We start from the raw sequence: 26,641 nt of genomic DNA, 5'->3' as shown, positions 1-26,641 counted from the left end.
TCTCCCAAAGATGGGACATATTCTCCCAGAAATGCCAGCTTATTCTTTAACAAACGGCCTTTTTTCCCCAAAATACCAGCCTTTTCCCTCTCTAGCATCTGTTTCCTCACCAATACCTGGCATTTTCTCCCAGAAACACCAGCTTTCTCACAGATACATCACCTTCCCCCCCCACATCAGACCTCTTCTCCCAGAAATACCAGGACTCTGCTGAATATTTCCCATTTCCTCCGGAACATACAGCATTACACTCTGCAAGAGGACAGTTTCTTTCAGAAATGTGGCATTTTATCACAGATACACCATTTTTATGCCCAGTAGAGCTCCTTTTCTCCCAGAAATAGCACTGCTCTTAGGAAGAGCTCCCATTTTCTAACCAAAATGCTGCTTTACACTCCTCAAGATCACACTTACCCCCATCAAGATGGCAGTGTCACAGAAATACCAGCTTCTGCCCCCAAAATGGGACTTTGGCTCTCCAAAACAAGACATTTTCTCCCAGAAATACCAGGACTCTTAGAAATACCTCACGTTTCATCTCAAGAATACTGCTTTCCACTCCTCAAGATCACACTGACTCCCATCACAATGGCCTTTTCTCCCACATACACCAGCTTTCTCCCAAATACACGACATTTTCTCCCACATACACCCGTTTTCTCCCAAAGATGGGACATATTCTCCCAGAAATGCCAGCTTATTCTTTAAAAAACGGCCTTTTTTCCCCAAAATACCAGCCTTTTCCCTCTCTAGCATCTGTTTCCTCACCAATACCTGGCATTTTCTCCCAGAAACACCAGCTTTCTCACAGATACATCACCTTCCCCCCCCCACATCAGACCTCTTCTCCCAGAAATACCAGGACTCTGCTGAATATTTCCCATTTCCTCCGGAACATACAGCATTACACTCCGCAAGAGGACAGTTTCTTTCAGAAATGTGGCATTTTATCACAGATACACCATTTTTATGCCCAGTAGAGCTCCTTTTCTCCCAGAAATAGCACTGCTCTTAGGAAGAGCTCCCATTTTCTAACCAAAATGCTGCTTTACACTCCTCAAGATCACACTTACCCCCATCAAGATGGCAGTGTCACAGAAATACCAGCTTCTGCCCCCAAAATGGGACTTTGGCTCTCCAAAACAAGACATTTTCTCCCAGAAATACCAGGACTCTTAGAAATACCTCACGTTTCATCTCAAGAATACTGCTTTCCACTCCTCAAGATCACACTGACTCCCATCACAATGGCCTTTTCTCCCACATACACCAGCTTTCTCCCAAATACACGACATTTTCTCCCACATACACCCGTTTTCTCCCAAAGATGGGACATATTCTCCCAGAAATGCCAGCTTATTCTTTAAAAAACAGCCTTTTTTCCCCAAAATACCAGCCTTTTCCCTCTCTAGCATCTGTTTCCTCACCAGTACCTGGCATTTTCTCCCAGAAACACCAGCTTTCTCACAGATACATCACCTTCCCCCCCCCACATCAGACCTCTTCTCCCAGAAATACCAGGACTCTGCTGAATATTTCCCATTTCCTCCGGAACATACAGCATTACACTCCGCAAGAGGACAGTTTCTTTCAGAAATGTGGCATTTTATCACAGATACACCATTTTTATGCCCAGTAGAGCTCCTTTTCTCCCAGAAATAGCACTGCTCTTAGGAAGAGCTCCCATTTTCTAACCAAAATGCTGCTTTACACTCCTCAAGATCACACTTACCCCCATCAAGATGGCAGTGTCACAGAAATACCAGCTTCTGCCCCCAAAATGGGACTTTGGCTCTCCAAAACAAGACATTTTCTCCCAGAAATACCAGGACTCTTAGAAATACCTCACGTTTCATCTCAAGAATACTGCTTTCCACTCCTCAAGATCACACTGACTCCCATCACAATGGCCTTTTCTCCCACATACACCAGCTTTCTCCCAAATACACGACATTTTCTCCCACATACACCCGTTTTCTCCCAAAGATGGGACATATTCTCCCAGAAATGCCAGCTTATTCTTTAACAAACGGCCTTTTTTCCCCAAAATACCAGCCTTTTCCCTCTCTAGCATCTGTTTCCTCACCAATACCTGGCATTTTCTCCCAGAAACACCAGCTTTCTCACAGATACATCACCTTCCCCCCCCCACATCAGACCTCTTCTCCCAGAAATACCAGGACTCTGCTGAATATTTCCCATTTCCTCCGGAACATACAGCATTACACTCCGCAAGAGGACAGTTTCTTTCAGAAATGTGGCATTTTATCACAGATACACCATTTTTATGCCCAGTAGAGCCCCTTTTCTCCCAGAAATAGCACTGCTCTTAGGAAGAGCTCCCATTTTCTAACCAAAATGCTGCTTTACACTCCTCAAGATCACACTTACCCCCATCAAGATGGCAGTGTCAGAGAAATACCAGCTTCTGCCCCCAAAATGGGACTTTGGCTCTCCAAAACAAGACATTTTCTCCCAGAAATACCAGGACTCTTAGAAATACCTCACGTTTCATCTCAAGAATACTGCTTTCCACTCCTCAAGATCACACTGACTCCCATCACAATGGCCTTTTCTCCCACATACACCAGCTTTCTCCCAAATACACGACATTTTCTCCCACATACACCCGTTTTCTCCCAAAGATGGGACATATTCTCCCAGAAATGCCAGCTTATTCTTTAAAAAACGGCCTTTTTTCCCCAAAATACCAGCCTTTTCCCTCTCTAGCATCTGTTTCCTCACCAATACCTGGCATTTTCTCCCAGAAACACCAGCTTTCTCACAGATACATCACCTTCCCCCCCCCACATCAGACCTCTTCTCCCAGAAATACCAGGACTCTGCTGAATATTTCCCATTTCCTCCGGAACATACAGCATTACACTCCGCAAGAGGACAGTTTCTTTCAGAAATGTGGCATTTTATCACAGATACACCATTTTTATGCCCAGTAGAGCTCCTTTTCTCCCAGAAATAGCACTGCTCTTAGGAAGAGCTCCCATTTTCTAACCAAAATGCTGCTTTACACTCCTCAAGATCACACTTACCCCCATCAAGATGGCAGTGTCACAGAAATACCAGCTTCTGCCCCCAAAATGGGACTTTGGCTCTCCAAAACAAGACATTTTCTCCCAGAAATACCAGGACTCTTAGAAATACCTCACGTTTCATCTCAAGAATACTGCTTTCCACTCCTCAAGATCACACTGACTCCCATCACAATGGCCTTTTCTCCCACATACACCAGCTTTCTCCCAAATACACGACATTTTCTCCCACATACACCCGTTTTCTCCCAAAGATGGGACATATTCTCCCAGAAATGCCAGCTTATTCTTTAAAAAACGGCCTTTTTTCCCCAAAATACCAGCCTTTTCCCTCTCTAGCATCTGTTTCCTCACCAATACCTGGCATTTTCTCCCAGAAACACCAGCTTTCTCACAGATACATCACCTTCCCCCCCCCCACATCAGACCTCTTCTCCCAGAAATACCAGGACTCTGCTGAATATTTCCCATTTCCTCCGGAACATACAGCATTACACTCCGCAAGAGGACAGTTTCTTTCAGAAATGTGGCATTTTATCACAGATACACCATTTTTATGCCCAGTAGAGCTCCTTTTCTCCCAGAAATAGCACTGCTCTTAGGAAGAGCTCCCATTTTCTAACCAAAATGCTGCTTTACACTCCTCAAGATCACACTTACCCCCATCAAGATGGCAGTGTCACAGAAATACCAGCTTCTGCCCCCAAAATGGGACTTTGGCTCTCCAAAACAAGACATTTTCTCCCAGAAATACCAGGACTCTTAGAAATACCTCACGTTTCATCTCAAGAATACTGCTTTCCACTCCTCAAGATCACACTGACTCCCATCACAATGGCCTTTTCTCCCACATACACCAGCTTTCTCCCAAATACACGACATTTTCTCCCACATACACCCGTTTTCTCCCAAAGATGGGACATATTCTCCCAGAAATGCCAGCTTATTCTTTAACAAACGGCCTTTTTTCCCCAAAATACCAGCCTTTTCCCTCTCTAGCATCTGTTTCCTCACCAATACCTGGCATTTTCTCCCAGAAACACCAGCTTTCTCACAGATACATCACCTTCCCCCCCCCACATCAGACCTCTTCTCCCAGAAATACCAGGACTCTGCTGAATATTTCCCATTTCCTCCGGAACATACAGCATTACACTCCGCAAGAGGACAGTTTCTTTCAGAAATGTGGCATTTTATCACAGATACACCATTTTTATGCCCAGTAGAGCTCCTTTTCTCCCAGAAATAGCACTGCTCTTAGGAAGAGCTCCCATTTTCTAACCAAAATGCTGCTTTACACTCCTCAAGATCACACTTACCCCCATCAAGATGGCAGTGTCACAGAAATACCAGCTTCTGCCCCCAAAATGGGACTTTGGCTCTCCAAAACAAGACATTTTCTCCCAGAAATACCAGGACTCTTAGAAATACCTCACGTTTCATCTCAAGAATACTGCTTTCCACTCCTCAAGATCACACTGACTCCCATCACAATGGCCTTTTCTCCCACATACACCAGCTTTCTCCCAAATACACGACATTTTCTCCCACATACACCCGTTTTCTCCCAAAGATGGGACATATTCTCCCAGAAATGCCAGCTTATTCTTTAACAAACGGCCTTTTTTCCCCAAAATACCAGCCTTTTCCCTCTCTAGCATCTGTTTCCTCACCAATACCTGGCATTTTCTCCCAGAAACACCAGCTTTCTCACAGATACATCACCTTCCCCCCCCCACATCAGACCTCTTCTCCCAGAAATACCAGGACTCTGCTGAATATTTCCCATTTCCTCCGGAACATACAGCATTACACTCCGCAAGAGGACAGTTTCTTTCAGAAATGTGGCATTTTATCACAGATACACCATTTTTATGCCCAGTAGAGCTCCTTTTCTCCCAGAAATAGCACTGCTCTTAGGAAGAGCTCCCATTTTCTAACCAAAATGCTGCTTTACACTCCTCAAGATCACACTTACCCCCATCAAGATGGCAGTGTCACAGAAATACCAGCTTCTGCCCCCAAAATGGGACTTTGGCTCTCCAAAACAAGACATTTTCTCCCAGAAATACCAGGACTCTTAGAAATACCTCACGTTTCATCTCAAGAATACTGCTTTCCACTCCTCAAGATCACACTGACTCCCATCACAATGGCCTTTTCTCCCACATACACCAGCTTTCTCCCAAATACACGACATTTTCTCCCACATACACCCGTTTTCTCCCAAAGATGGGACATATTCTCCCAGAAATGCCAGCTTATTCTTTAACAAACGGCCTTTTTTCCCCAAAATACCAGCCTTTTCCCTCTCTAGCATCTGTTTCCTCACCAATACCTGGCATTTTCTCCCAGAAACACCAGCTTTCTCACAGATACATCACCTTCCCCCCCCCACATCAGACCTCTTCTCCCAGAAATACCAGGACTCTGCTGAATATTTCCCATTTCCTCCGGAACATACAGCATTACACTCCGCAAGAGGACAGTTTCTTTCAGAAATGTGGCATTTTATCACAGATACACCATTTTTATGCCCAGTAGAGCTCCTTTTCTCCCAGAAATAGCACTGCTCTTAGGAAGAGCTCCCATTTTCTAACCAAAATGCTGCTTTACACTCCTCAAGATCACACTTACCCCCATCAAGATGGCAGTGTCACAGAAATACCAGCTTCTGCCCCCAAAATGGGACTTTGGCTCTCCAAAACAAGACATTTTCTCCCAGAAATACCAGGACTCTTAGAAATACCTCACGTTTCATCTCAAGAATACTGCTTTCCACTCCTCAAGATCACACTGACTCCCATCACAATGGCCTTTTCTCCCACATACACCAGCTTTCTCCCAAATACACGACATTTTCTCCCACATACACCCATTTTCTCCCAAAGATGGGACATATTCTCCCAGAAATGCCAGCTTATTCTTTAACAAACGGCCTTTTTTCCCCAAAATACCAGCCTTTTCCCTCTCTAGCATCTGTTTCCTCACCAATACCTGGCATTTTCTCCCAGAAACACCAGCTTTCTCACAGATACATCACCTTCCCCCCCCCACATCAGACCTCTTCTCCCAGAAATACCAGGACTCTGCTGAATATTTCCCATTTCCTCCGGAACATACAGCATTACACTCCGCAAGAGGACAGTTTCTTTCAGAAATGTGGCATTTTATCACAGATACACCATTTTTATGCCCAGTAGAGCTCCTTTTCTCCCAGAAATAGCACTGCTCTTAGGAAGAGCTCCCATTTTCTAACCAAAATGCTGCTTTACACTCCTCAAGATCACACTTACCCCCATCAAGATGGCAGTGTCACAGAAATACCAGCTTCTGCCCCCAAAATGGGACTTTGGCTCTCCAAAACAAGACATTTTCTCCCAGAAATACCAGGACTCTTAGAAATACCTCACGTTTCATCTCAAGAATACTGCTTTCCACTCCTCAAGATCACACTGACTCCCATCACAATGGCCTTTTCTCCCACATACACCAGCTTTCTCCCAAATACACGACATTTTCTCCCACATACACCCGTTTTCTCCCAAAGATGGGACATATTCTCCCAGAAATGCCAGCTTATTCTTTAACAAACGGCCTTTTTTCCCCAAAATACCAGCCTTTTCCCTCTCTAGCATCTGTTTCCTCACCAATACCTGGCATTTTCTCCCAGAAACACCAGCTTTCTCACAGATACATCACCTTCCCCCCCCCACATCAGACCTCTTCTCCCAGAAATACCAGGACTCTGCTGAATATTTCCCATTTCCTCCGGAACATACAGCATTACACTCCGCAAGAGGACAGTTTCTTTCAGAAATGTGGCATTTTATCACAGATACACCATTTTTATGCCCAGTAGAGCTCCTTTTCTCCCAGAAATAGCACTGCTCTTAGGAAGAGCTCCCATTTTCTAACCAAAATGCTGCTTTACACTCCTCAAGATCACACTTACCCCCATCAAGATGGCAGTGTCACAGAAATACCAGCTTCTGCCCCCAAAATGGGACTTTGGCTCTCCAAAACAAGACATTTTCTCCCAGAAATACCAGGACTCTTAGAAATACCTCACGTTTCATCTCAAGAATACTGCTTTCCACTCCTCAAGATCACACTGACTCCCATCACAATGGCCTTTTCTCCCACATACACCAGCTTTCTCCCAAATACACGACATTTTCTCCCACATACACCCATTTTCTCCCAAAGATGGGACATATTCTCCCAGAAATGCCAGCTTATTCTTTAACAAACGGCCTTTTTTCCCCAAAATACCAGCCTTTTCCCTCTCTAGCATCTGTTTCCTCACCAATACCTGGCATTTTCTCCCAGAAACACCAGCTTTCTCACAGATACATCACCTTCCCCCCCCACATCAGACCTCTTCTCCCAGAAATACCAGGACTCTGCTGAATATTTCCCATTTCCTCCGGAACATACAGCATTACACTCCGCAAGAGGACAGTTTCTTTCAGAAATGTGGCATTTTATCACAGATACACCATTTTTATGCCCAGTAGAGCTCCTTTTCTCCCAGAAATAGCACTGCTCTTAGGAAGAGCTCCCATTTTCTAACCAAAATGCTGCTTTACACTCCTCAAGATCACACTTACCCCCATCAAGATGGCAGTGTCACAGAAATACCAGCTTCTGCCCCCAAAATGGGACTTTGGCTCTCCAAAACAAGACATTTTCTCCCAGAAATACCAGGACTCTTAGAAATACCTCACGTTTCATCTCAAGAATACTGCTTTCCACTCCTCAAGATCACACTGACTCCCATCACAATGGCCTTTTCTCCCACATACACCAGCTTTCTCCCAAATACACGACATTTTCTCCCACATACACCCGTTTTCTCCCAAAGATGGGACATATTCTCCCAGAAATGCCAGCTTATTCTTTAAAAAACGGCCTTTTTTCCCCAAAATACCAGCCTTTTCCCTCTCTAGCATCTGTTTCCTCACCAATACCTGGCATTTTCTCCCAGAAACACCAGCTTTCTCACAGATACATCACCTTCCCCCCCCCACATCAGACCTCTTCTCCCAGAAATACCAGGACTCTGCTGAATATTTCCCATTTCCTCCGGAACATACAGCATTACACTCCGCAAGAGGACAGTTTCTTTCAGAAACGTGGCATTTTATCACAGATACACCATTTTTATGCCCAGTAGAGCTCCTTTTCTCCCAGAAATAGCACTGCTCTTAGGAAGAGCTCCCATTTTCTAACCAAAATGCTGCTTTACACTCCTCAAGATCACACTTACCCCCATCAAGATGGCAGTGTCACAGAAATACCAGCTTCTGCCCCCAAAATGGGACTTTGGCTCTCCAAAACAAGACATTTTCTCCCAGAAATACCAGGACTCTTAGAAATACCTCACGTTTCATCTCAAGAATACTGCTTTCCACTCCTCAAGATCACACTGACTCCCATCACAATGGCCTTTTCTCCCACATACACCAGCTTTCTCCCAAATACACGACATTTTCTCCCACATACACCCGTTTTCTCCCAAAGATGGGACATATTCTCCCAGAAATGCCAGCTTATTCTTTAACAAACGGCCTTTTTTCCCCAAAATACCAGCCTTTTCCCTCTCTAGCATCTGTTTCCTCACCAATACCTGGCATTTTCTCCCAGAAACACCAGCTTTCTCACAGATACATCACCTTCCCCCCCCCACATCAGACCTCTTCTCCCAGAAATACCAGGACTCTGCTGAATATTTCCCATTTCCTCCGGAACATACAGCATTACACTCCGCAAGAGGACAGTTTCTTTCAGAAATGTGGCATTTTATCACAGATACACCATTTTTATGCCCAGTAGAGCTCCTTTTCTCCCAGAAATAGCACTGCTCTTAGGAAGAGCTCCCATTTTCTAACCAAAATGCTGCTTTACACTCCTCAAGATCACACTTACCCCCATCAAGATGGCAGTGTCACAGAAATACCAGCTTCTGCCCCCAAAATGGGACTTTGGCTCTCCAAAACAAGACATTTTCTCCCAGAAATACCAGGACTCTTAGAAATACCTCACGTTTCATCTCAAGAATACTGCTTTCCACTCCTCAAGATCACACTGACTCCCATCACAATGGCCTTTTCTCCCACATACACCAGCTTTCTCCCAAATACACGACATTTTCTCCCACATACACCCGTTTTCTCCCAAAGATGGGACATATTCTCCCAGAAATGCCAGCTTATTCTTTAAAAAACGGCCTTTTTTTCCCAAAATACCAGCTTTCTCACAAACACCTGTCATTTTCCAACCAAGTCTGCTACTATCTCCCAGAAACAGCCGGTTTCCGAGAAATACCTGACGTTTGCTCTCCCAAATACTACTTGACACTCCTCCAGAGGACATTGTCTCCCCTATTTACCACGTTGTCTCCCCAAGAGACCACTTGGCACACCAAAAAGACCACCGTTGCTCTCCAGTACAAGATCTTCTTTCCCACCGGTTCCCACTTTTCTCCCCCAGCTATGTCATTTCCTCCCAGAAATGCCACTTTTCCCTTGGAAATTTCACCTTCTCTTCCAAAAAGAGCAGATTTGCTCCCAGAAATACCCCTTCTCTTACAACTGCCACACGCTTTCTCCCCAAAAAGCCTCCATGACAATGCCAAATGGGACACTTGCAGCCAAGAAGAGGACACCTTCTCTCAGAAAGACCACTTTTCTCCCCAAGAGAGGAGATTTTCTCCCAATTGGATGACATTTGCTGTAAGAAAGACCTGTTTTCTTCCCTCAAGAGGACATTGTCTTTCCCACTGAGGACATTTTCTCCCAGAAGTGCCGCTACTCTGTGAAACACCTCCATTTCCTCCCAAATCTACTCCATGACACGCCTCAGGATGACACTTACTCCCCGATTTGGGGCATTTTCTCCCAGAAATACCACTTCTCTCCCAAAGGGATGGCCTTTTCCCTCTCTAGCATCTGTTTCCTCACCAATACCTGGCATTTTCTCCCAGAAACACCAGCTTTCTCACAGATACATCACCTTCCCCCCCCCACATCAGACCTCTTCTCCCAGAAATACCAGGACTCTGCTGAATATTTCCCATTTCCTCCGGAACATACAGCATTACACTCCGCAAGAGGACAGTTTCTTTCAGAAATGTGGCATTTTATCACAGATACACCATTTTTATGCCCAGTAGAGCTCCTTTTCTCCCAGAAATAGCACTGCTCTTAGGAAGAGCTCCCATTTTCTAACCAAAATGCTGCTTTACACTCCTCAAGATCACACTTACCCCCATCAAGATGGCAGTGTCACAGAAATACCAGCTTCTGCCCCCAAAATGGGACTTTGGCTCTCCAAAACAAGACATTTTCTCCCAGAAATACCAGGACTCTTAGAAATACCTCACGTTTCATCTCAAGAATACTGCTTTCCACTCCTCAAGATCACACTGACTCCCATCACAATGGCCTTTTCTCCCACATACACCAGCTTTCTCCCAAATACACGACATTTTCTCCCACATACACCCGTTTTCTCCCAAAGATGGGACATATTCTCCCAGAAATGCCAGCTTATTCTTTAAAAAACGGCCTTTTTTCCCCAAAATACCAGCCTTTTCCCTCTCTAGCATCTGTTTCCTCACCAATACCTGGCATTTTCTCCCAGAAACACCAGCTTTCTCACAGATACATCACCTTCCCCCCCCCACATCAGACCTCTTCTCCCAGAAATACCAGGACTCTGCTGAATATTTCCCATTTCCTCCGGAACATACAGCATTACACTCCGCAAGAGGACAGTTTCTTTCAGAAATGTGGCATTTTATCACAGATACACCATTTTTATGCCCAGTAGAGCTCCTTTTCTCCCAGAAATAGCACTGCTCTTAGGAAGAGCTCCCATTTTCTAACCAAAATGCTGCTTTACACTCCTCAAGATCACACTTACCCCCATCAAGATGGCAGTGTCACAGAAATACCAGCTTCTGCCCCCAAAATGGGACTTTGGCTCTCCAAAACAAGACATTTTCTCCCAGAAATACCAGGACTCTTAGAAATACCTCACGTTTCATCTCAAGAATACTGCTTTCCACTCCTCAAGATCACACTGACTCCCATCACAATGGCCTTTTCTCCCACATACACCAGCTTTCTCCCAAATACACGACATTTTCTCCCACATACACCCGTTTTCTCCCAAAGATGGGACATATTCTCCCAGAAATGCCAGCTTATTCTTTAAAAAACGGCCTTTTTTCCCCAAAATACCAGCCTTTTCCCTCTCTAGCATCTGTTTCCTCACCAATACCTGGCATTTTCTCCCAGAAACACCAGCTTTCTCACAGATACATCACCTTCCCCCCCCCACATCAGACCTCTTCTCCCAGAAATACCAGGACTCTGCTGAATATTTCCCATTTCCTCCGGAACATACAGCATTACACTCCGCAAGAGGACAGTTTCTTTCAGAAATGTGGCATTTTATCACAGATACACCATTTTTATGCCCAGTAGAGCTCCTTTTCTCCCAGAAATAGCACTGCTCTTAGGAAGAGCTCCCATTTTCTAACCAAAATGCTGCTTTACACTCCTCAAGATCACACTTACCCCCATCAAGATGGCAGTGTCACAGAAATACCAGCTTCTGCCCCCAAAATGGGACTTTGGCTCTCCAAAACAAGACATTTTCTCCCAGAAATACCAGGACTCTTAGAAATACCTCACGTTTCATCTCAAGAATACTGCTTTCCACTCCTCAAGATCACACTGACTCCCATCACAATGGCCTTTTCTCCCACATACACCAGCTTTCTCCCAAATACACGACATTTTCTCCCACATACACCCGTTTTCTCCCAAAGATGGGACATATTCTCCCAGAAATGCCAGCTTATTCTTTAACAAACGGCCTTTTTTCCCCAAAATACCAGCCTTTTCCCTCTCTAGCATCTGTTTCCTCACCAATACCTGGCATTTTCTCCCAGAAACACCAGCTTTCTCACAGATACATCACCTTCCCCCCCCCACATCAGACCTCTTCTCCCAGAAATACCAGGACTCTGCTGAATATTTCCCATTTCCTCCGGAACATACAGCATTACACTCCGCAAGAGGACAGTTTCTTTCAGAAATGTGGCATTTTATCACAGATACACCATTTTTATGCCCAGTAGAGCTCCTTTTCTCCCAGAAATAGCACTGCTCTTAGGAAGAGCTCCCATTTTCTAACCAAAATGCTGCTTTACACTCCTCAAGATCACACTTACCCCCATCAAGATGGCAGTGTCACAGAAATACCAGCTTCTGCCCCCAAAATGGGACTTTGGCTCTCCAAAACAAGACATTTTCTCCCAGAAATACCAGGACTCTTAGAAATACCTCACGTTTCATCTCAAGAATACTGCTTTCCACTCCTCAAGATCACACTGACTCCCATCACAATGGCCTTTTCTCCCACATACACCAGCTTTCTCCCAAATACACGACATTTTCTCCCACATACACCCGTTTTCTGCCAAAGATGGGACATATTCTCCCAGAAATGCCAGCTTATTCTTTAACAAACGGCCTTTTTTCCCCAAAATACCAGCCTTTTCCCTCTCTAGCATCTGTTTCCTCACCAATACCTGGCATTTTCTCCCAGAAACACCAGCTTTCTCACAGATACATCACCTTCCCCCCCCCACATCAGACCTCTTCTCCCAGAAATACCAGGACTCTGCTGAATATTTCCCATTTCCTCCGGAACATACAGCATTACACTCCGCAAGAGGACAGTTTCTTTCAGAAATGTGGCATTTTATCACAGATACACCATTTTTATGCCCAGTAGAGCTCCTTTTCTCCCAGAAATAGCACTGCTCTTAGGAAGAGCTCCCATTTTCTAACCAAAATGCTGCTTTACACTCCTCAAGATCACACTTACCCCCATCAAGATGGCAGTGTCAGAGAAATACCAGCTTCTGCCCCCAAAATGGGACTTTGGCTCTCCAAAACAAGACATTTTCTCCCAGAAATACCAGGACTCTTAGAAATACCTCACGTTTCATCTCAAGAATACTGCTTTCCACTCCTCAAGATCACACTGACTCCCATCACAATGGCCTTTTCTCCCACATACACCAGCTTTCTCCCAAATACACGACATTTTCTCCCACATACACCCGTTTTCTCCCAAAGATGGGACATATTCTCCCAGAAATGCCAGCTTATTCTTTAAAAAACGGCCTTTTTTCCCCAAAATACCAGCCTTTTCCCTCTCTAGCATCTGTTTCCTCACCAATACCTGGCATTTTCTCCCAGAAACACCAGCTTTCTCACAGATACATCACCTTCCCCCCCCCCACATCAGACCTCTTCTCCCAGAAATACCAGGACTCTGCTGAATATTTCCCATTTCCTCCGGAACATACAGCATTACACTCCGCAAGAGGACAGTTTCTTTCAGAAATGTGGCATTTTATCACAGATACACCATTTTTATGCCCAGTAGAGCTCCTTTTCTCCCAGAAATAGCACTGCTCTTAGGAAGAGCTCCCATTTTCTAACCAAAATGCTGCTTTACACTCCTCAAGATCACACTTACCCCCATCAAGATGGCAGTGTCACAGAAATACCAGCTTCTGCCCCCAAAATGGGACTTTGGCTCTCCAAAACAAGACATTTTCTCCCAGAAATACCAGGACTCTTAGAAATACCTCACGTTTCATCTCAAGAATACTGCTTTCCACTCCTCAAGATCACACTGACTCCCATCACAATGGCCTTTTCTCCCACATACACCAGCTTTCTCCCAAATACACGACATTTTCTCCCACATACACCCGTTTTCTCCCAAAGATGGGACATATTCTCCCAGAAATGCCAGCTTATTCTTTAAAAAACGGCCTTTTTTCCCCAAAATACCAGCCTTTTCCCTCTCTAGCATCTGTTTCCTCACCAATACCTGGCATTTTCTCCCAGAAACACCAGCTTTCTCACAGATACATCACCTTCCCCCCCCCACATCAGACCTCTTCTCCCAGAAATACCAGGACTCTGCTGAATATTTCCCATTTCCTCCGGAACATACAGCATTACACTCCGCAAGAGGACAGTTTCTTTCAGAAATGTGGCATTTTATCACAGATACACCATTTTTATGCCCAGTAGAGCTCCTTTTCTCCCAGAAATAGCACTGCTCTTAGGAAGAGCTCCCATTTTCTAACCAAAATGCTGCTTTACACTCCTCAAGATCACACTTACCCCCATCAAGATGGCAGTGTCACAGAAATACCAGCTTCTGCCCCCAAAATGGGACTTTGGCTCTCCAAAACAAGACATTTTCTCCCAGAAATACCAGGACTCTTAGAAATACCTCACGTTTCATCTCAAGAATACTGCTTTCCACTCCTCAAGATCACACTGACTCCCATCACAATGGCCTTTTCTCCCACATACACCAGCTTTCTCCCAAATACACGACATTTTCTCCCACATACACCCATTTTCTCCCAAAGATGGGACATATTCTCCCAGAAATGCCAGCTTATTCTTTAATAAACGGCCTTTTTTCCCCAAAATACCAGCCTTTTCCCTCTCTAGCATCTGTTTCCTCACCAATACCTGGCATTTTCTCCCAGAAACACCAGCTTTCTCACAGATACATCACCTTCCCCCCCCCCACATCAGACCTCTTCTCCCAGAAATACCAGGACTCTGCTGAATATTTCCCATTTCCTCCGGAACATACAGCATTACACTCCGCAAGAGGACAGTTTCTTTCAGAAATGTGGCATTTTATCACAGATACACCATTTTTATGCCCAGTAGAGCTCCTTTTCTCCCAGAAATAGCACTGCTCTTAGGAAGAGCTCCCATTTTCTAACCAAAATGCTGCTTTACACTCCTCAAGATCACACTTACCCCCATCAAGATGGCAGTGTCACAGAAATACCAGCTTCTGCCCCCAAAATGGGACTTTGGCTCTCCAAAACAAGACATTTTCTCCCAGAAATACCAGGACTCTTAGAAATACCTCACGTTTCATCTCAAGAATACTGCTTTCCACTCCTCAAGATCACACTGACTCCCATCACAATGGCCTTTTCTCCCACATACACCAGCTTTCTCCCAAATACACGACATTTTCTCCCACATACACCCGTTTTCTCCCAAAGATGGGACATATTCTCCCAGAAATGCCAGCTTATTCTTTAAAAAACGGCCTTTTTTCCCCAAAATACCAGCCTTTTCCCTCTCTAGCATCTGTTTCCTCACCAATACCTGGCATTTTCTCCCAGAAACACCAGCTTTCTCACAGATACATCACCTTCCCCCCCCCACATCAGACCTCTTCTCCCAGAAATACCAGGACTCTGCTGAATATTTCCCATTTCCTCCGGAACATACAGCATTACACTCCGCAAGAGGACAGTTTCTTTCAGAAATGTGGCATTTTATCACAGATACACCATTTTTATGCCCAGTAGAGCTCCTTTTCTCCCAGAAATAGCACTGCTCTTAGGAAGAGCTCCCATTTTCTAACCAAAATGCTGCTTTACACTCCTCAAGATCACACTTACCCCCATCAAGATGGCAGTGTCACAGAAATACCAGCTTCTGCCCCCAAAATGGGACTTTGGCTCTCCAAAACAAGACATTTTCTCCCAGAAATACCAGGACTCTTAGAAATACCTCACGTTTCATCTCAAGAATACTGCTTTCCACTCCTCAAGATCACACTGACTCCCATCACAATGGCCTTTTCTCCCACATACACCAGCTTTCTCCCAAATACACGACATTTTCTCCCACATACACCCATTTTCTCCCAAAGATGGGACATATTCTCCCAGAAATGCCAGCTTATTCTTTAATAAACGGCCTTTTTTCCCCAAAATACCAGCCTTTTCCCTCTCTAGCATCTGTTTCCTCACCAATACCTGGCATTTTCTCCCAGAAACACCAGCTTTCTCACAGATACATCACCTTCCCCCCCCCACATCAGACCTCTTCTCCCAGAAATACCAGGACTCTGCTGAATATTTCCCATTTCCTCTGGAACATACAGCATTACACTCCGCAAGAGGACAGTTTCTTTCAGAAATGTGGCATTTTATCACAGATACACCATTTTTATGCCCAGTAGAGCTCCTTTTCTCCCAGAAATAGCACTGCTCTTAGGAAGAGCTCCCATTTTCTAACCAAAATGCTGCTTTACACTCCTCAAGATCACACTTACCCCCATCAAGATGGCAGTGTCACAGAAATACCAGCTTCTGCCCCCAAAATGGGACTTTGGCTCTCCAAAACAAGACATTTTCTCCCAGAAATACCAGGACTCTTAGAAATACCTCACGTTTCATCTCAAGAATACTGCTTTCCACTCCTCAAGATCACACTGACTCCCATCACAATGGCCTTTTCTCCCACATACACCAGCTTTCTCCCAAATACACGACATTTTCTCCCACATACACCCGTTTTCTCCCAAAGATGGGACATATTCTCCCAGAAATGCCAGCTTATTCTTTAACAAACGGCCTTTTTTCCCCAAAATACCAGCCTTTTCCCTCTCTAGCATCTGTTTCCTCACCAGTACCTGGCATTTTCTCCCAGAAACACCAGCTTTCTCACAGATACATCACCTTCCCCCCCCCACATCAGACCTCTTCTCCCAGAAATACCAGGACTCTGCTGAATATTTCCCATTTCCTCCGGAACATACAGCATTACACTCCGCAAGAGGACAGTTTCTTTCAGAAATGTGGCATTTTATCACAGATACACCATTTTTATGCCCAGTAGAGCTCCTTTTCTCCCAGAAATAGCACTGCTCTTAGGAAGAGCTCCCATTTTCTAACCAAAATGCTGCTTTACACTCCTCAAGATCACACTTACCCCCATCAAGATGGCAGTGTCACAGAAATACCAGCTTCTGCCCCCAAAATGGGACTTTGGCTCTCCAAAACAAGACATTTTCTCCCAGAAATACCAGGACTCTTAGAAATACCTCACGTTTCATCTCAAGAATACTGCTTTCCACTCCTCAAGATCACACTGACTCCCATCACAATGGCCTTTTCTCCCACATACACCAGCTTTCTCCCAAATACACGACATTTTCTCCCACATACACCCGTTTTCTCCCAAAGATGGGACATATTCTCCCAGAAATGCCAGCTTATTCTTTAACAAACGGCCTTTTTTCCCCAAAATACCAGCCTTTTCCCTCTCTAGCATCTGTTTCCTCACCAATACCTGGCATTTTCTCCCAGAAACACCAGCTTTCTCACAGATACATCACCTTCCCCCCCCCACATCAGACCTCTTCTCCCAGAAATACCAGGACTCTGCTGAATATTTCCCATTTCCTCCGGAACATACAGCATTACACTCCGCAAGAGGACAGTTTCTTTCAGAAATGTGGCATTTTATCACAGATACACCATTTTTATGCCCAGTAGAGCTCCTTTTCTCCCAGAAATAGCACTGCTCTTAGGAAGAGCTCCCATTTTCTAACCAAAATGCTGCTTTACACTCCTCAAGATCACACTTACCCCCATCAAGATGGCAGTGTCACAGAAATACCAGCTTCTGCCCCCAAAATGGGACTTTGGCTCTCCAAAACAAGACATTTTCTCCCAGAAATACCAGGACTCTTAGAAATACCTCACGTTTCATCTCAAGAATACTGCTTTCCACTCCTCAAGATCACACTGACTCCCATCACAATGGCCTTTTCTCCCACATACACCAGCTTTCTCCCAAATACACGACATTTTCTCCCACATACACCCGTTTTCTCCCAAAGATGGGACATATTCTCCCAGAAATGCCAGCTTATTCTTTAACAAACGGCCTTTTTTCCCCAAAATACCAGCCTTTTCCCTCTCTAGCATCTGTTTCCTCACCAATACCTGGCATTTTCTCCCAGAAACACCAGCTTTCTCACAGATACATCACCTTCCCCCCCCCACATCAGACCTCTTCTCCCAGAAATACCAGGACTCTGCTGAATATTTCCCATTTCCTCCGGAACATACAGCATTACACTCCGCAAGAGGACAGTTTCTTTCAGAAATGTGGCATTTTATCACAGATACACCATTTTTATGCCCAGTAGAGCTCCTTTTCTCCCAGAAATAGCACTGCTCTTAGGAAGAGCTCCCATTTTCTAACCAAAATGCTGCTTTACACTCCTCAAGATCACACTTACCCCCATCAAGATGGCAGTGTCAGAGAAATACCAGCTTCTGCCCCCAAAATGGGACTTTGGCTCTCCAAAACAAGACATTTTCTCCCAGAAATACCAGGACTCTTAGAAATACCTCACGTTTCATCTCAAGAATACTGCTTTCCACTCCTCAAGATCACACTGACTCCCATCACAATGGCCTTTTCTCCCACATACACCAGCTTTCTCCCAAATACACGACATTTTCTCCCACATACACCCGTTTTCTCCCAAAGATGGGACATATTCTCCCAGAAATGCCAGCTTATTCTTTAAAAAACGGCCTTTTTTCCCCAAAATACCAGCCTTTTCCCTCTCTAGCATCTGTTTCCTCACCAATACCTGGCATTTTCTCCCAGAAACACCAGCTTTCTCACAGATACATCACCTTCCCCCCCCCCACATCAGACCTCTTCTCCCAGAAATACCAGGACTCTGCTGAATATTTCCCATTTCCTCCGGAACATACAGCATTACACTCCGCAAGAGGACAGTTTCTTTCAGAAATGTGGCATTTTATCACAGATACACCATTTTTATGCCCAGTAGAGCTCCTTTTCTCCCAGAAATAGCACTGCTCTTAGGAAGAGCTCCCATTTTCTAACCAAAATGCTGCTTTACACTCCTCAAGATCACACTTACCCCCATCAAGATGGCAGTGTCACAGAAATACCAGCTTCTGCCCCCAAAATGGGACTTTGGCTCTCCAAAACAAGACATTTTCTCCCAGAAATACCAGGACTCTTAGAAATACCTCACGTTTCATCTCAAGAATACTGCTTTCCACTCCTCAAGATCACACTGACTCCCATCACAATGGCCTTTTCTCCCACATACACCAGCTTTCTCCCAAATACACGACATTTTCTCCCACATACACCCGTTTTCTCCCAAAGATGGGACATATTCTCCCAGAAATGCCAGCTTATTCTTTAAAAAACGGCCTTTTTTCCCCAAAATACCAGCCTTTTCCCTCTCTAGCATCTGTTTCCTCACCAATACCTGGCATTTTCTCCCAGAAACACCAGCTTTCTCACAGATACATCACCTTCCCCCCCCCACATCAGACCTCTTCTCCCAGAAATACCAGGACTCTGCTGAATATTTCCCATTTCCTCCGGAACATACAGCATTACACTCCGCAAGAGGACAGTTTCTTTCAGAAATGTGGCATTTTATCACAGATACACCATTTTTATGCCCAGTAGAGCTCCTTTTCTCCCAGAAATAGCACTGCTCTTAGGAAGAGCTCCCATTTTCTAACCAAAATGCTGCTTTACACTCCTCAAGATCACACTTACCCCCATCAAGATGGCAGTGTCACAGAAATACCAGCTTCTGCCCCCAAAATGGGACTTTGGCTCTCCAAAACAAGACATTTTCTCCCAGAAATACCAGGACTCTTAGAAATACCTCACGTTTCATCTCAAGAATACTGCTTTCCACTCCTCAAGATCACACTGACTCCCATCACAATGGCCTTTTCTCCCACATACACCAGCTTTCTCCCAAATACACGACATTTTCTCCCACATACACCCATTTTCTCCCAAAGATGGGACATATTCTCCCAGAAATGCCAGCTTATTCTTTAATAAACGGCCTTTTTTCCCCAAAATACCAGCCTTTTCCCTCTCTAGCATCTGTTTCCTCACCAATACCTGGCATTTTCTCCCAGAAACACCAGCTTTCTCACAGATACATCACCTTCCCCCCCCCCACATCAGACCTCTTCTCCCAGAAATACCAGGACTCTGCTGAATATTTCCCATTTCCTCCGGAACATACAGCATTACACTCCGCAAGAGGACAGTTTCTTTCAGAAATGTGGCATTTTATCACAGATACACCATTTTTATGCCCAGTAGAGCTCCTTTTCTCCCAGAAATAGCACTGCTCTTAGGAAGAGCTCCCATTTTCTAACCAAAATGCTGCTTTACACTCCTCAAGATCACACTTACCCCCATCAAGATGGCAGTGTCAGAGAAATACCAGCTTCTGCCCCCAAAATGGGACTTTGGCTCTCCAAAACAAGACATTTTCTCCCAGAAATACCAGGACTCTTAGAAATACCTCACGTTTCATCTCAAGAATACTGCTTTCCACTCCTCAAGATCACACTGACTCCCATCACAATGGCCTTTTCTCCCACATACACCAGCTTTCTCCCAAATACACGACATTTTCTCCCACATACACCCGTTTTCTCCCAAAGATGGGACATATTCTCCCAGAAATGCCAGCTTATTCTTTAACAAACGGCCTTTTTTCCCCAAAATACCAGCCTTTTCCCTCTCTAGCATCTGTTTCCTCACCAATACCTGGCATTTTCTCCCAGAAACACCAGCTTTCTCACAGATACATCACCTTCCCCCCCCCACATCAGACCTCTTCTCCCAGAAATACCAGGACTCTGCTGAATATTTCCCATTTCCTCCGGAACATACAGCATTACACTCCGCAAGAGGACAGTTTCTTTCAGAAATGTGGCATTTTATCACAGATACACCATTTTTATGCCCAGTAGAGCTCCTTTTCTCCCAGAAATAGCACTGCTCTTAGGAAGAGCTCCCATTTTCTAACCAAAATGCTGCTTTACACTCCTCAAGATCACACTTACCCCCATCAAGATGGCAGTGTCACAGAAATACCAGCTTCTGCCCCCAAAATGGGACTTTGGCTCTCCAAAACAAGACATTTTCTCCCAGAAATACCAGGACTCTTAGAAATACCTCACGTTTCATCTCAAGAATACTGCTTTCCACTCCTCAAGATCACACTGACTCCCATCACAATGGCCTTTTCTCCCACATACACCAGCTTTCTCCCAAATACACGACATTTTCTCCCACATACACCCATTTTCTCCCAAAGATGGGACATATTCTCCCAGAAATGCCAGCTTATTCTTTAATAAACGGCCTTTTTTCCCCAAAATACCAGCCTTTTCCCTCTCTAGCATCTGTTTCCTCACCAATACCTGGCATTTTCTCCCAGAAACACCAGCTTTCTCACAGATACATCACCTTCCCCCCCCCCACATCAGACCTCTTCTCCCAGAAATACCAGGACTCTGCTGAATATTTCCCATTTCCTCTGGAACATACAGCATTACACTCCGCAAGAGGACAGTTTCTTTCAGAAATGTGGCATTTTATCACAGATACACCATTTTTATGCCCAGTAGAGCTCCTTTTCTCCCAGAAATAGCACTGCTCTTAGGAAGAGCTCCCATTTTCTAACCAAAATGCTGCTTTACACTCCTCAAGATCACACTTACCCCCATCAAGATGGCAGTGTCACAGAAATACCAGCTTCTGCCCCCAAAATGGGACTTTGGCTCTCCAAAACAAGACATTTTCTCCCAGAAATACCAGGACTCTTAGAAATACCTCACGTTTCATCTCAAGAATACTGCTTTCCACTCCTCAAGATCACACTGACTCCCATCACAATGGCCTTTTCTCCCACATACACCAGCTTTCTCCCAAATACACGACATTTTCTCCCACATACACCCGTTTTCTCCCAAAGATGGGACATATTCTCCCAGAAATGCCAGCTTATTCTTTAACAAACGGCCTTTTTTCCCCAAAATACCAGCCTTTTCCCTCTCTAGCATCTGTTTCCTCACCAATACCTGGCATTTTCTCCCAGAAACACCAGCTTTCTCACAGATACATCACCTTCCCCCCCCCACATCAGACCTCTTCTCCCAGAAATACCAGGACTCTGCTGAATATTTCCCATTTCCTCCGGAACATACAGCATTACACTCCGCAAGAGGACAGTTTCTTTCAGAAATGTGGCATTTTATCACAGATACACCATTTTTATGCCCAGTAGAGCTCCTTTTCTCCCAGAAATAGCACTGCTCTTAGGAAGAGCTCCCATTTTCTAACCAAAATGCTGCTTTACACTCCTCAAGATCACACTTACCCCCATCAAGATGGCAGTGTCACAGAAATACCAGCTTCTGCCCCCAAAATGGGACTTTGGCTCTCCAAAACAAGACATTTTCTCCCAGAAATACCAGGACTCTTAGAAATACCTCACGTTTCATCTCAAGAATACTGCTTTCCACTCCTCAAGATCACACTGACTCCCATCACAATGGCCTTTTCTCCCACATACACCAGCTTTCTCCCAAATACACGACATTTTCTCCCACATACACCCGTTTTCTCCCAAAGATGGGACATATTCTCCCAGAAATGCCAGCTTATTCTTTAACAAACGGCCTTTTTTCCCCAAAATACCAGCCTTTTCCCTCTCTAGCATCTGTTTCCTCACCAATACCTGGCATTTTCTCCCAGAAACACCAGCTTTCTCACAGATACATCACCTTCCCCCCCCCCACATCAGACCTCTTCTCCCAGAAATACCAGGACTCTGCTGAATATTTCCCATTTCCTCCGGAACATACAGCATTACACTCCGCAAGAGGACAATTTCTTTCAGAAATGTGGCATTTTATCACAGATACACCATTTTTATGCCCAGTAGAGCTCCTTTTCTCCCAGAAATAGCACTGCTCTTAGGAAGAGCTCCCATTTTCTAACCAAAATGCTGCTTTACACTCCTCAAGATCACACTTACCCCCATCAAGATGGCAGTGTCACAGAAATACCAGCTTCTGCCCCCAAAATGGGACTTTGGCTCTCCAAAACAAGACATTTTCTCCCAGAAATACCAGGACTCTTAGAAATACCTCACGTTTCATCTCAAGAATACTGCTTTCCACTCCTCAAGATCACACTGACTCCCATCACAATGGCCTTTTCTCCCACATACACCAGCTTTCTCCCAAATACACGACATTTTCTCCCACATACACCCGTTTTCTCCCAAAGATGGGACATATTCTCCCAGAAATGCCAGCTTATTCTTTAAAAAACGGCCTTTTTTCCCCAAAATACCAGCCTTTTCCCTCTCTAGCATCTGTTTCCTCACCAATACCTGGCATTTTCTCCCAGAAACACCAGCTTTCTCACAGATACATCACCTTCCCCCCCCCCACATCAGACCTCTTCTCCCAGAAATACCAGGACTCTGCTGAATATTTCCCATTTCCTCCGGAACATACAGCATTACACTCCGCAAGAGGACAGTTTCTTTCAGAAATGTGGCATTTTATCACAGATACACCATTTTTATGCCCAGTAGAGCTCCTTTTCTCCCAGAAATAGCACTGCTCTTAGGAAGAGCTCCCATTTTCTAACCAAAATGCTGCTTTACACTCCTCAAGATCACACTTACCCCCATCAAGATGGCAGTGTCAGAGAAATACCAGCTTCTGCCCCCAAAATGGGACTTTGGCTCTCCAAAACAAGACATTTTCTCCCAGAAATACCAGGACTCTTAGAAATACCTCACGTTTCATCTCAAGAATACTGCTTTCCACTCCTCAAGATCACACTGACTCCCATCACAATGGCCTTTTCTCCCACATACACCAGCTTTCTCCCAAATACACGACATTTTCTCCCACATACACCCGTTTTCTCCCAAAGATGGGACATATTCTCCCAGAAATGCCAGCTTATTCTTTAACAAACGGCCTTTTTTCCCCAAAATACCAGCCTTTTCCCTCTCTAGCATCTGTTTCCTCACCAATACCTGGCATTTTCTCCCAGAAACACCAGCTTTCTCACAGATACATCACCTTCCCCCCCCCCACATCAGACCTCTTCTCCCAGAAATACCAGGACTCTGCTGAATATTTCCCATTTCCTCCGGAACATACAGCATTACACTCCGCAAGAGGACAATTTCTTTCAGAAATGTGGCATTTTATCACAGATACACCATTTTTATGCCCAGTAGAGCTCCTTTTCTCCCAGAAATAGCACTGCTCTTAGGAAGAGCTCCCATTTTCTAACCAAAATGCTGCTTTACACTCCTCAAGATCACACTTACCCCCATCAAGATGGCAGTGTCAGAGAAATACCAGCTTCTGCCCCCAAAATGGGACTTTGGCTCTCCAAAACAAGACATTTTCTCCCAGAAATACCAGGACTCTTAGAAATACCTCACGTTTCATCTCAAGAATACTGCTTTCCACTCCTCAAGATCACACTGACTCCCATCACAATGGCCTTTTCTCCCACATACACCAGCTTTCTCCCAAATACACGACATTTTCTCCCACATACACCCGTTTTCTCCCAAAGATGGGACATATTCTCCCAGAAATGCCAGCTTATTCTTTAACAAACGGCCTTTTTTCCCCAAAATACCAGCCTTTTCCCTCTCTAGCATCTGTTTCCTCACCAATACCTGGCATTTTCTCCCAGAAACACCAGCTTTCTCACAGATACATCACCTTCCCCCCCCCCACATCAGACCTCTTCTCCCAGAAATACCAGGACTCTGCTGAATATTTCCCATTTCCTCCGGAACATACAGCATTACACTCCGCAAGAGGACAGTTTCTTTCAGAAATGTGGCATTTTATCACAGATACACCATTTTTATGCCCAGTAGAGCTCCTTTTCTCCCAGAAATAGCACTGCTCTTAGGAAGAGCTCCCATTTTCTAACCAAAATGCTGCTTTACACTCCTCAAGATCACACTTACCCCCATCAAGATGGCAGTGTCAGAGAAATACCAGCTTCTGCCCCCAAAATGGGACTTTGGCTCTCCAAAACAAGACATTTTCTCCCAGAAATACCAGGACTCTTAGAAATACCTCACGTTTCATCTCAAGAATACTGCTTTCCACTCCTCAAGATCACACTGACTCCCATCACAATGGCCTTTTCTCCCACATACACCAGCTTTCTCCCAAATACACGACATTTTCTCCCACATACACCCGTTTTCTCCCAAAGATGGGACATATTCTCCCAGAAATGCCAGCTTATTCTTTAACAAACGGCCTTTTTTCCCCAAAATACCAGCCTTTTCCCTCTCTAGCATCTGTTTCCTCACCAATACCTGGCATTTTCTCCCAGAAACACCAGCTTTCTCACAGATACATCACCTTCCCCCCCCCCACATCAGACCTCTTCTCCCAGAAATACCAGGACTCTGCTGAATATTTCCCATTTCCTCCGGAACATACAGCATTACACTCCGCAAGAGGACAGTTTCTTTCAGAAATGTGGCATTTTATCACAGATACACCATTTTTATGCCCAGTAGAGCTCCTTTTCTCCCAGAAATAGCACTGCTCTTAGGAAGAGCTCCCATTTTCTAACCAAAATGCTGCTTTACACTCCTCAAGATCACACTTACCCCCATCAAGATGGCAGTGTCACAGAAATACCAGCTTCTGCCCCCAAAATGGGACTTTGGCTCTCCAAAACAAGACATTTTCTCCCAGAAATACCAGGACTCTTAGAAATACCTCACGTTTCATCTCAAGAATACTGCTTTCCACTCCTCAAGATCACACTGACTCCCATCACAATGGCCTTTTCTCCCACATACACCAGCTTTCTCCCAAATACACGACATTTTCTCCCACATACACCCGTTTTCTCCCAAAGATGGGACATATTCTCCCAGAAATGCCAGCTTATTCTTTAACAAACGGTCTTTTTTCCCCAAAATACCAGCCTTTTCCCTCTCTAGCATCTGTTTCCTCACCAATACCTGGCATTTTCTCCCAGAAACACCAGCTTTCTCACAGATACATCACCTTCCCCCCCCCACATCAGACCTCTTCTCCCAGAAATACCAGGACTCTGCTGAATATTTCCCATTTCCTCCGGAACATACAGCATTACACTCCGCAAGAGGACAGTTTCTTTCAGAAATGTGGCATTTTATCACAGATACACCATTTTTATGCCCAGTAGAGCTCCTTTTCTCCCAGAAATAGCACTGCTCTTAGGAAGAGCTCCCATTTTCTAACCAAAATGCTGCTTTACACTCCTCAAGATCACACTTACCCCCATCAAGATGGCAGTGTCACAGAAATACCAGCTTCTGCCCCCAAAATGGGACTTTGGCTCTCCAAAACAAGACATTTTCTCCCAGAAATACCAGGACTCTTAGAAATACCTCACGTTTCATCTCAAGAATACTGCTTTCCACTCCTCAAGATCACACTGACTCCCATCACAATGGCCTTTTCTCCCACATACACCAGCTTTCTCCCAAATACACGACATTTTCTCCCACATACACCCGTTTTCTCCCAAAGATGGGACATATTCTCCCAGAAATGCCAGCTTATTCTTTAACAAACGGCCTTTTTTCCCCAAAATACCAGCCTTTTCCCTCTCTAGCATCTGTTTCCTCACCAATACCTGGCATTTTCTCCCAGAAACACCAGCTTTCTCACAGATACATCACCTTCCCCCCCCCCACATCAGACCTCTTCTCCCAGAAATACCAGGACTCTGCTGAATATTTCCCATTTCCTCCGGAACATACAGCATTAC

Source organism: Phasianus colchicus, chromosome 19 (assembly GCF_987193195.1).
Source record: "Phasianus colchicus chromosome 19, bPhaCol1.hap1.1, whole genome shotgun sequence".
NCBI lineage: Eukaryota > Metazoa > Chordata > Aves > Galliformes > Phasianidae > Phasianus > Phasianus colchicus.
This window is presented reverse-complemented; position numbering follows the sequence as displayed.